Raw genomic sequence first — 9,337 nt, 5'->3', positions numbered from 1 at the left:
AGTACATCAATACCACAACTAACTGTCACTAGTGTCAGTACATCAATACACAACTAACTGTCATAGTGTCTGTACATCAATACCACAACTAACTGTCACTATTGTCAGTACATCAATACCCACAACTAACTGTCACTAGTGTCAGTACATCAATAGCACAACTAACTGTCACTAGTGTCATTACATCATACCACAACTAACTGTCAGTAGTGTCTGTACATCAATACCACAACTAACTGTCACTTGTGTCAGTACATCATACACAACTACAACTGTCACTAGTGTCAGTACATCAATAGCAACTAACTGTCACTAGTGTCTGTACATCAATACCAACTAACTGTCATTAGTGTTCATCAATACCACAACTAACTGTCAGTACATCAATAGCACAACTAACTGTCACTAGTGTCTGTACATCAATACCACAACTAACTGTCACTAGTGTCAGTACATCAATACCACAACTAACTGTCACTAGTGTCAGTACATCAATACCACAACTAACTGTCACTAGTGTCAGTACATCAATACCACAACTAAACTGTCAGTACATCAATACCACAACTAACTGCCACTAGTGTCAGTACATCAATAGCACAACTAACTGTCACTAGTGTCAGTACATCAATACAAACTAACTGTCACTAGTGTCAGTACATCAATACCACAACTAACTGTCACTAGTGTCTGTACATCAATACCACAAACTAACTGTCACTAGTGTCAGTACATCAATACACAACTAACTGTCACTAGTGTCAGTACATCAATACCACAACTAACTGTCACTAGTGTCAGTACATCAATACCACAACGTACTGTCACTAGTTCTGTACATCAATACCACAACTAACTGTCACTAGTGTCAGTACATCAATACCACAACTAACTGTCAGTAGTGTCTGTACATCAATACCACAACTAACTGTCACTAGTGTCTTGTACATCAATACCACAACTAACTGTCACTAGTGTCAGTACATCAATACCACAACTAACTGTCACTAGTGTCAGTACATCAATAGCACAACTAACTGTCACTAGTGTCAGTACATCAATACCACAACTAACTGTCAGTACATCAATAGCACAACTAACTGTCACTAGTGTCAGTACATCAATAGCACAACTAACTGTCACTAGTGTCTGTACATCAATACCACAACTAACTGTCACTAGTGTCTGTACATCAATACCACAACTAACTGTCACTAGTGTCAGTACATCAATAGCACAACTAACTGTCACTAGTGTCATTACATCAATACACAACTAACTGTCACTAGTGTCTGTACATCAATACCACAACTAACTGTCACTAGTGTCAGTACATCAATAGCACAACTAACTGTCACTAGTGTCAGTACATCAATAGCACAACTAACTGTCACTAGTGTCTGTACATCAATACCACAACTAACTGTCACTAGTGTCTGTTCATCAATACCACAACTAACTGTCAGTACATCAATAGCACAACTAACTGTCACTAGTGTCTGTACATCAATACCACAACTAACTGTCACTAGTGTCAGTACATCAATACCAGAACTAACTGTCACTAGTGTCAGTACATCAATAGCACAACTAACTGTCACTAGTGTCTGTACATCAATAGCACAACTAACTGTCAGTAGTGTCAGTACATCAATACCACAACTAACTGTCACTAGTGTCAGTACATCAATACCACAACTAACTGCCACTAGTGTCAGTACATCAATAGCACAACTAACTGTCAGTACATCAATAGCACAACTAACTGTCACTAGTGTCTGTACATCAATACCACAACTAACTGTCACTAGTGTCAGTACATCAATACCACAACTAACTGCCACTAGTGTCTGTACATCAATACCACAACTAACTGTCACTAGTGTCAGTACATCAATAGCACAACTAACTGTCACTAGTGTCTGTACATCAATAGCACAACTAACTGTCACTAGTGTCAGTACATCAATACCACAACTAACTGTCACTAGTGTCAGTACATCAATACCACAACTAACTGTCACTAGTGTCTGTACATCAATACCACAACTAACTGTCACTAGTGTCAGTACATCAATAGCACAACTAACTGTCACTAGTGTCTGTACATCAATAGCACAACTAACTGTCACTAGTGTCAGTACATCAATAGCACAACTAACTGTCACTAGTGTCTGTACATCAATAGCACAACTAACTGTCACTAGTGTCAGTACATCAATAGCACAACTAACTGTCACTAGTGTCTGTACATCAATAGCACAACTAACTGTCACTAGTGTCAGTACATCAATAGCACAACTAACTGTCACTAGTGTCAGTACATCAATAGCACAACTAACTGTCACTAGTGTCAGTACATCAATACCACAACTAACTGTCACTAGTGTCTGTACATCAATACCACAACTAACTGTCACTAGTGTCAGTACATCAATAGCACAACTAACTGTCACTAGTGTCAGTACATCAATAGCACAACTAACTGTCAGTACATCAATACCACAACTAACTGTCAGTACATCAATACCACAACTAACTGTCACTAGTGTCTGTACATCAATACCACAACTAACTGTCACTAGTGTCTGTACATCAATACCACAACTAACTGTCAGTACATCAATACCACAACTAACTGTCACTAGTGTCAGTACATCAATACCACAACTAACTGTCAGTAGTGTCTGTACATCAATACCACAACTAACTGTCACTAGTGTCAGTACATCAATAGCACAACTAACTGCCACTAGTGTCAGTACATCAATACCACAACTAACTGTCACTAGTGTCAGTACATCAATAGCACAACTAACTGTCACTAGTGTCAGTACATCAATACCACAACTAACTGCCACTAGTGTCAGTACATCAATAGCACAACTAACTGTCACTAGTGTCTGTACATCAATACCACAACTAACTGTCACTAGTGTCAGTACATCAATACCACAACTAACTGTCACTAGTGTCAGTACATCAATAGCACAACTAACTGTCACTAGTGTCTGTACATCAATACCACAACTAACTGTCACTAGTGTCTGTACATCAATACCACAACTAACTGTCACTAGTGTCAGTACATCAATAGCACAACTAACTGTCACTAGTGTCAGTACATCAATACCACAACTAACTGTCACTAGTGTCAGTACATCAATAGCACAACTAACTGTCACTAGTGTCAGTACATCAATAGCACAACTAACTGTCACTAGTGTCAGTACATCAATAGCACAACTAACTGTCACTAGTGTCAGTACATCAATAGCACAACTAACTGTCACTAGTGTCCTGTACATAAATACCACAACTAACTGTCACTAGTGTCAGTACATCAATACCACAACTAACTGTCACTAGTGTCAGTACATCAATAGCACAACTAACTGTCACTAGTGTCAGTACATCAATACCACAACTAACTGTCAGTACATCAATAGCACAACTAACTGTCACTAGTGTCTGTACATCAATACCACAACTAACTGTCACTAGTGTCAGTACATCAATAGCACAACTAACTGTCACTAGTGTCAGTACATCAATAGCACAACTAACTGTCACTAGTGTCAGTACATCAATACCACAACTAACTGTCACTAGTGTCAGTACATCAATAGCACAACTAACTGTAACTAGTGTCTGTACATCAATACCACAACTAACTGTCACTAGTGTCAGTACATCAATACCACAACTAACTGTCACTAGTGTCAGTACATCAATAGCACAACTAACTGTCACTAGTGTCAGTACATCAATACCACAACTAACTGTCAGTACATCAATAGCACAACTAACTGTCACTAGTGTCAGTACATCAATAGCACAACTAACTGTCACTAGTGTCAGTACATCAATAGCACAACTTACTGTCACTAGTGGCAGTACATCAATAGCACAACTAACTGTCACTAGTGTCTGTACATCAATACCACAACTAACTGTCACTAGTGTCAGTACATCAATACCACAACTAACTGTCACTAGTGTCTGTACATCAATACCACAACTAACTGCCACTAGTGTCAGTACATCAATACCACAACTAACTGTCACAAGTGTCTGTACATCAATACCACAACTAACTGTCACTAGTGTCAGTACATCAATACCACAACTAACTGTCACTAGTGTCAGTACATCAATACCACAACTAACTGCCACTAGTGTCTGTACATCAATAGCACAACTAACTGTCACTAGTGTCAGTACATCAATACCACAACTAACTGCCACTAGTGTCAGTACATCAATACCACAACTAACTGTCACTAGTGTCAGTACATCAATACCACAACTAACTGCCACTAGTGTCAGTACATCAATACCACAACTAACTGTCACTAGTGTCTGTACATCAATACCACAACTAACTGTCACTAGTGTCAGTACATCAATAGCACAACTAACTGTCACTAGTGTCAGTACATCAATACCACAACTAACTGTCACTAGTGTCAGTACATCAATACCACAACTAACTGTCACTAGTGTCAGTACATCAATACCACAACTAACTGTCACTAGTGTCTGTACATCAATAGCACAACTAACTGTCACTAGTGTCAGTACATCAATACCACAACTAACTGTAACTAGTGTCAGTACATCAATACCACAACTAACTGTCACTAGTGTCTGTACATCAATACCACAACTAACTGCCACTAGTGTCAGTACATCAATACCACAACTAACTGCCACTAGTGTCAGTACATCAATACCACAACTAACTGTCACTAGTGTCAGTACATCAATACCACAACTAACTGCCACTAGTGTCAGTACATCAATACCACAACTAACTGTCACTAGTGTCAGTACATCAATACCACAACTAACTGTCACTGGTGTCAGTACATCAATACCACAACTAACTGCCAGTACATCAATACCACAACTAACTGTCACTAGTGTCAGTACATCAATACCACAACTAACTGTCACTAGTGTCTGTACATCAATACCACAACTAACTGTCACTAGTGTCTGTACATCAATACCACAACTAACTGTCAGTACATCAATACCACAACTAACTGTCACTAGTGTCAGTACATCAATACCACAACTAACTGTCACTAGTGTCAGTACATCAATACCACAACTAACTGTCACTAGTGTCTGTACATCAATAGCACAACTAAATGTCACTAGTGTCAGTACATCAATACCACAACTAACTGTCACTAGTGTCAGTACATCAATACCACAACTAACTGTCACTAGTGTCAGTACATCAATACCACAACTAACTGCCACTAGTGTCTGTACATCAATACCACAACTAACTGTCACTAGTGTATGTACATGAATACTACAACTAACTGTCAGTAGTGTCAGTACATCAATACCACAACTAACTGTCACTAGTGTCAGTACATCAATACCACAACGTACTGTCACTAGTGTCAGTACATCAATACCACAACTAACTGTCACTAGTGTCAGTACATCAATACCACAACTAACTGTCACTAGTGTCAGTACATCAATACCACAACTAACTGTCACTAGTGTCAGTACATCAATACCACAACTAACTGTCACTAGTGTCAGTACATCAATACCACAACTAACTGTCACTAGTGTCTGTACATCAATACCACAACTAACTGTCACTAGTGTCTGTACATCAATACCACAACTAACTGTCACTAGTGTCAGTACATCAATACCACAACTAACTGTCACTAGTGTCTGTACATCAATACCACAACAGGGGGTCCTGGACGTTTGAGATCGATTTTGGTCAAGCTCACCCCAAGATGGAAGTTATTGGGCGGTGCTAGGTGATAGTCCTGGATGTCCCCTACATGCCAGTACCCGGTCTTGGGGCGTCACATCGCCTCCTTCTGGTCGTAACAGCCACCCAAAGTAGGTCAATGTGCTTGTTTTACCCAAATAGGGGGTCCTGGACGTTGGGGGTCGTTTTTGGTCAAGCTCACCCCAAGATGGAAGTTATTGGGCGGTGCTAGGTGATAGCCCTGGATGTCCCCTACATGCCAGTACCCGGTCTTGGGGCGTCATATCGCCTCCTTCTGGTCGTAACAGCCACCCAAAGTAGGTCAATGTGCTTGTTTTACCCAAATAGGGGGTCCTGGACGTTGGGGGTCGATTTTGGTCAAGCTCACTCCAAGATGGAAGTTATTGGGCGGTGCTAGGTGATAGCCCTGGATGTCCCCTACATGCCAGTACCCTGTCTTGGGGCGTCACATCGCCTCCTTCTGGTCGTAACAGCCACCCAAAGTAGGTCAATGTGCTTGTTTTACCCAAATAGGGGGTCCTGGACGTTGTGGGTCGATTTTGGTCAAGCTCACCCCTAGATGGAAGTTATTGGGCGCTGCTAGGTGATAGCCCTGGATGTCCCCTACATGCCAGTACCCAGTCTTGGGGCGTCACATCGCCTCCTTCTGGTCGTAACAGCCACCCAAAGTAGGTCAATGTGCTTGTTTTACCCAAGAAGGGGGTCCTGGACGTTGGGGGTCGATTTTGGTCAAGCTCACCCCAAGATGGAAGTCATTGGGCGGTGCTAGGTGATAGCCCTGGATGTCCCCTACATGCCAGTACCCGGTCTTGGGACGTCACATCGCCTCCTTCTGGTCGTAACAGCCACCCAAAGTAGGTCAATGTGCTTGTTTTACCCAAATAGGGGGTCCTGGACGTTGGGGGTCGTTTTTGGTCAAGCTCACCCCAAGATGGAAATTATTGGGCGGTGCTAGGTGATAGCCCTGGATGTCCCCTACATGCCAGTACCCGGTCTTGGGGCGTCACATCGCCTCCTTCTGGTCGTAACAGCCACCCAAGATCCGTGATGTTTAGTGTCAATTGGTCGATCTGTGGTGGCATGTACGTCAAATACAGAACCTCCAGTCTACTTCTCGTTCAGCGGTTAAAATACAGTTATTAGAGTGATCGATGTCACGTATAATTATCAAACCAGACTTATGGTCTTATTATTTTTAGTTGATATTCATTATTATATTTATTGCATAAAACTGCATTACGTCCAATTCTCATTCAGCGTTCACCAATAAATGCGTTTTATGTTTCCTTTCACTTCCACAATCTGGTGCATTTTAAGCATTTTCACTGCAAAATTTATTACGATTATGATTAAGTTCCTTAATGGCTGCTGAGTTAATGTATTTGGTTATTTTCTCTATTTCGTCGTATCTATTCCCAGTAAGTCAACGCAAACACTTATTGGCTGCTAGCTATTGGCTGCTGACTTGGCGTTAGCCAGTTATAATACGTACAACCTGTATTAGTTACTTTCAATAGTTCTCTGTTATTTATGCTCAGATGCTATCCCATTGTTTAGAAATTCCGTTATAAACTAGTGCAACCATATAATTTGATTTTTATCTTTTCATATTGAGGGCGTTAAAATTAAACGGGTTTAAACTCTTTGAGGCTTTATGGCATTTTCTGGACGTAACTAGTATCAAAACATTTTATGCGTGCATGTATATTGATTTATTTTCTAAATTGATAATGATCGTTTTTATACATTCGCTCGTCTAATCCGAATCAATCTTGGACACATTGTTCACGACCATAGCCAATAGGTCAGGAGATGCTTGCTCTTGATTTAAACAAAATATCCTTTAATTTGCCATGTTCACAATATCTATCGCCTAAATTTCTAGAATAATATTAAGGCCTAAAAAAATAAATTGTGTGGTTCGGGTAACATGGTCCCCAAGAATAGGTAGGGTAGGTCGGGAATATTTTTATTTTTTTTATTATTTTTTTTAGTTTGGTACAGGTTTGTTTGCTTTGTTTTTGTCCTTTTTCAACATAATTTCAGTTATATAAGGACATTGCTGAGCATCGCTGCAGTTAGGTGGTGTGTCATTGCTAGTTTTGTTGTCATTCGTCACACACCTTCCGAAAGCAAAACATATTGATAATTAAATGTGACAATACTGACCTGCTTCAGCATCTCAAAAACATTTCTCTGCCATTCTCCAAGAAGTAAAGTTAGGAATAATTTATAAACTGTACAAATGGCAACATACCCAGGTTTCAGTCCCAGTTTAAAAGAAAGTCACATTTTGTCAGGAACCAGCCTATGTCAGAACTCCCAGTATGTTATATTTCCTTTCTATACTAGTAGTATGTTTGTCATGCTGCTATTTTATTTAAACTATTTTTTATGATTGCATCTGACAACATGACAGGTGAAAAGGGTCTTGGCTTGTCCTGCAGTGGTGGGTGGGGTATATTAAAATTAGACCGGCATTCAATCTTATGTGTGGGAAAACTTATACTATTATCCAAGAGACATTTTGTTCCATTGTATATACCTTACTCTGAAGAGCGAAAAGTCAGAGAATTTCTTTATAAATTGTACGACATGAATATCGTACAGCTGTTCTTCATACAAACGGGTCAATGGCCCCTTGTCGGATGTTGACATGTCAATCTCGGATACAGATTCCGGTTCGAGCAAAAACATTATCTCTACATCTTCGAAACTCATCTTGGGTGTTATGAGCTTAAACTCCCGACGTTCTGCAGAGTGTGTTCTTTCGCAAGTCGCACCAAAAAACAACAACAGTAGGTTCGGCGATATTTTCCAGGTAGGGTCGGGTGACCCGAACCACACAATTTATTTTTTTAGGCCTAATCAAACTTGGAGATGATGTAGAGCATGTCAACATAATCATCAGTCTTTCAATCGAGTTTAAATGAATTAAAATCAAGAAAATGTGCATTGTTTAACCGCAATTTTCACACATACGAATATGTCATACACGTGTGTGACAAATTCGTACGAATATGTGTACATTGAACATGTTTTTGAATACTGCCCCAAGTAAAGAGATGCACCTAAATATAAAAACCGACACATATAAATGTAGAGGTACAACTCCACTATGGGGGATAGCAGTGTAAGACCTTATTTTTCCCAGATCATATTTTCCCACCTGGGAAAAATAGGATCCTATTCCTCACATCTAGGGAAAATAAGATCTCAGTTGTCACACATTCCGAACATAATTATATGTTTCAGCTTCTGGGAAATTTGTGATCGAAGCCGGTTTTTTATGAACCATGAAATCACATTCCACACAAGTCAAAAATTGCATTTTTTTTTCAAAAAATTAAATTTTACAAGTGAGTCACATTTATCATAGATTGCTATTTCCAGTATTGCAGATTTTGTTGATATACATGTATCCGTATATATTCTAGTCATAAAGAAACGTTGATTATGTTGTTGTCGTTTCTGTTGTGGTTGTTGCTGTTAGTTGGGTGCAGTTGTAGGCGCAGTGGCGGTTGTTGTAAAGATAGTTTTTTATGTTGTTGCTGTACG

Source organism: Mya arenaria, chromosome 13, assembly GCF_026914265.1.
Source record: "Mya arenaria isolate MELC-2E11 chromosome 13, ASM2691426v1".
NCBI classification, from domain to species: domain Eukaryota; kingdom Metazoa; phylum Mollusca; class Bivalvia; order Myida; family Myidae; genus Mya; species Mya arenaria.
The sequence above is the reverse complement of the archived record's forward strand: the minus strand, read 5'-3'. Positions refer to the sequence as shown.